This window comes from Octopus bimaculoides, chromosome 4 (assembly GCF_001194135.2).
Source record: "Octopus bimaculoides isolate UCB-OBI-ISO-001 chromosome 4, ASM119413v2, whole genome shotgun sequence".
Lineage (NCBI taxonomy): Eukaryota > Metazoa > Mollusca > Cephalopoda > Octopoda > Octopodidae > Octopus > Octopus bimaculoides.
This window is the reverse complement of record NC_068984.1, coordinates 135378535-135382898: the sequence shown is the minus strand read 5'-3', so window position 1 is coordinate 135382898 and position 4364 is coordinate 135378535.

Below are 4364 nucleotides of genomic sequence, written 5' to 3'. Positions count from 1 at the left end.
TATATATATATATATATATATATATGTACATACATACATAAATACATACAATGTTTATTCTTCACATTAATATTCACATATAAATTTGGAGATGTTCAATCAAAACATGTTCTTCATTGCCTTCAATGCTCTCTGTAAAGCTGTTGTATAAAATTTAAATAATTCCTCTATTTCAAACGGCATTTCAAGGTGAATTATGATTGAGCAACTTATGCTTGTTGTTTGAACTCTCATACACGTTCGCGCGCTCACAAACACTCACACATACACGCACATGCACACATACACATACACGTATGTACATGTGTTTGTGTGTCTGCGTATTTAAAACATCTAATATCTCGTGATCCTAAGCATTTGCCGAGAGGATATCACTTGCTCGTGCTCAACAATTTTAGTAGGGATAGATATGTATTAGTAAGAATATGTAACAATAAATGTCCTCATTGATAGTGGTCCCATACCATAAGCTTATCTCTAAAGAGAAGAATGAGGCATGTACTATGAAGGAGATCTTGAATCATTTTTTATGATCGCGGTGTATGCACTAATACTCACTTCACACGCCATGGAGAAAGGAATCGATTTTAACCTTCAAATAATTTCTTGCCATGTTTTGTTATAGTCATTCCATATTGTGTGTAAGGGAATTTTTCCTACTAAATAGGAGGATAAAAATAGGAGGAAATAAGCTTTAAATCATTGATCGCCTCCTCTTGTGTGCATCACAGGAACTAATTGTCAGATGCTTTCATCTACATTGATGTTGTATTCAGTTTCTTTTGCATCCTGAAACGAAGTTTTTTTTCCACATCTAAGGCAAAGGCCCGGCCATCATTCAAGAGTAATCGAAGGACCAACAAAACATATCTCTGATGATCATCTTGCTCTTACAACAAGTTCTCAAGCATGAGGGTTGCAATGCATTTTAAAATCACTAAAACATGCTCTAGCTAACGTTTATCTGTGTTGTAATGCAAAGACGCTTATAAGTATACTGTTATAGTATAACCTCCAGACATATACAATGTAACGTTTCAAATAGACACTCTTAACGCATAAACAAATCATTCACAGAATCAGTAGACAGGTTCTTTTCAGTATGAAAACTGTTCTTTTAAGTATGAAAAAACTCTATATGGAACCAAGACGTTTACACATTTCTCTATATTAGTGCTGGCTAAGATCTATACATATATTCTTTAGCTTTGTAGCACCTGAACACAAAAGTTGTTAAGCTGTTGGCACTTTATTAATAAAAACAGAATGAAAACAACGGAATATGAAGTGTGAAAATGACTGCATTAATTTTAATTTGTAAAAGAGAATCGATGAGAATATATGACGCTGAGCGTGTGAACAGATATATGGTTTCTGTTAAACAGAATGATAATATCAATTATGCTGGACAGCGAATAGAGAATCTGCGAATATATAAATATTTATGGATATAAGAAATTTATGTATAGATACTGTAAAGAAATAAAGCAATTTCATATTAAATGGACGAAGTAATAATAGGATAATGCGAAATTCTAAGAAATGCCAAAGAATTAAATCAAGATACACATACATATGGCGCTCCAGTTTGATTCAGTGAAAAATGTGATTGTTTCTTGTAATTTTTGTTTTCTAACTTGTTATTTATGCAACCTGGTTTCTGGCATAGAGATGTATAAAAACGGAATTACTTAACTATTCCGTATTTGGATAAATACTAAACGGCAATATTTCATTCACTGAGCTTTGTCATGATTTCCTCTTGTGGTATAGATTTTGAAATGTGAGGAAACGGTTGTCAAGCAATATTTTTAACGTAAACGAAAACGAAAGCGAAAGTATATTTACTAGATCTCTACATACATACATACATACATACATACATACATACATACAAACATATGTCTGTTTGTACGTACGTACGTACATACATGCATACATGCATACATACATACACACATACATACATACATACATACATACGGAAACCCAAAAGGCATACATACGAGTTACAAACTGCGTATGCGGATTCCAGGTAAGTTTATTCATTCTACATGCCCTTTGAATATTTCACCGCACTTGCAGGTCTCTCGTGATAAAGTGAAGCCTAATATTTGGTAGAGTTTAATCAGCAGGTGAAAACAGCAAGTACCATCCTTTAATGTTTGAACATCTCTGAAATTGTTGCAAGGACAAGAGAGCGTTATCATCAAACGGTGACCCGGCCCTAACGCTTTCTGAAGACAGAAATCTCCTTACGATACAAAAGGAATATTTGGTGACAATCTTCCTTATTCTCTCGAATTGAATTTCGATAAGAGTTCCGTAGGTTTATTCATGACATGACATTTTTTGTCTGTTTCATATGAAAATCTAGAATTTGGGTACCGCGTAATTTTCTCTTACTGTTTCCCCAGAGCCTCATCGTGTGCCAACGTTTTCCGCAACATATGAGCTATGAGTTTCATAAGATCTCAGCTAAAACGCATACATTTCAACATGTACAGTAACGAGTTATTTGACTTCAGTTTCCTCAGATCGATTTGCATCTGCTTTCTCTTTTCTCAATATGTTTACACAGAGAGAGCACGCATTCAGATAATAAACAACTTACGCCGCAAATACTCTACTTTTCCGATCTGTGATCTTCAAACGATGTAGTCTATTTCAGGAGCAGAATCGTTCTAACCCCTCACGCATAAATACATTGCTGTATACTTGATGAATAGCACAATATAAAGCGTGCATATGGCTACAGATGTTATGCGTCACAATACGTGATGATAATTCATACACAATATTGCCATCGCCGTGTCACAACCCGGATATCAGAATTCTTCCTTTAGGATAGGAAATATTTCAAACCTGATAGTTGTTATTTCTTACATAATCTAACTACGACAAATAATGCAGCTATTCACATCCGTGGCATCGGGCTACTTCTATTCACAATTGGATCCTGACCGAAAGAAAATTAATATCTCTCAAACTTAGTTGAATATTCATATATATGCTATTTCAATCATTTATTCAGGTATACATTTTTCAGTCAGTCTTTTCTACTGTAGCTACGGCAGTATTATCTGATTCATACATACATACATACATGCACATACACACACACACACATATACACACACACACATACACATACAAATATATGTATATTTATATACGATAAGTGAGCTAGTACAAAAGTAATAAGCAAGTGGAGACTTACTACTATTGATGCTACTGCTGCTACTACTACACCTACTGTAGCTGCTGCCGCTACTACTACTACTACTACTACTACTACTACTACTACTACTACTACGACTACCACAACTACTACTACCACTACTACTACTACTACTACTACCAACACTACTATAGGGTTTTCTGACAGAATTTGATTGTTTGCATTAAAGGAAAAATCAACACATTATTCCACTTAAAAATAAGGGTATTAGTAAAATCGAGACATGAACTAGATTATGGCTATGCGATAACAGTTTACTGTATGTAGCCAGTTTTAGCTTACACTACGTCCTCCGAAACCAGATTCACGCTTTTCTCACTGTATTTCTGGGAAGATCTATGATCGTCTTGATCTTGGCTATCGGCTAGGTGTTGGAGTTGCAGAAAGAGTAGTTGGTGCCATTCTCAACAGCGCTCCACACATGGTATTCCCTGGAATTGAAACTAAAGGAATTTGAAAGCAGCACCCACCTGACCCTTTCCAGGAGAAAGGAGCATAGTCCTACTGCCACGCATACGGCCTTCCAGCAGCAACCCTCTCCAGCCAGGTTCAAATCACAGTGTCCAGTATCTTCACAAAACCGCCTGATTTGAGCCTAACGCGTCGTTCAAATGTTGGATGAATTGCGGCATGCAGACGCCGTCAATCTCAGTAAGCAACACGCACCGTGCTTCAATTTTGACACAACCGATAAGAAGATTTAGATGGGTGACTGAAAATACCGTTTTAGGAATATCTCAGGAATATCTGCGAAATATCTCAGAAATCCGAGTTCTACTAGTCGCTTCCACATAGCTATTCAGACAAGAAAGGTAGGCCTCCAACGCCATAAAATCTTATCCAACCTTCACAATGGGGTGGCGTGTATTTAGAGGAACGACTCCTATCAGAATATCGTGCTGTATTGAAAGGATCCGTTTGTGCATTACATAGTGTACAGGCTTTCTGGTCTTCCGATATACCTCTGATTCTTTTCGATATCACCACACAATCTTTTGACAAAGCTATCATTTCATGGTCTTCTATTTATTCATAACTTTAAACCATGTAGACGCTTGGAGAAAAGGACTGTCTTCTTTGTCCAAAATACATATACAACATCATATATATATATAGATATATA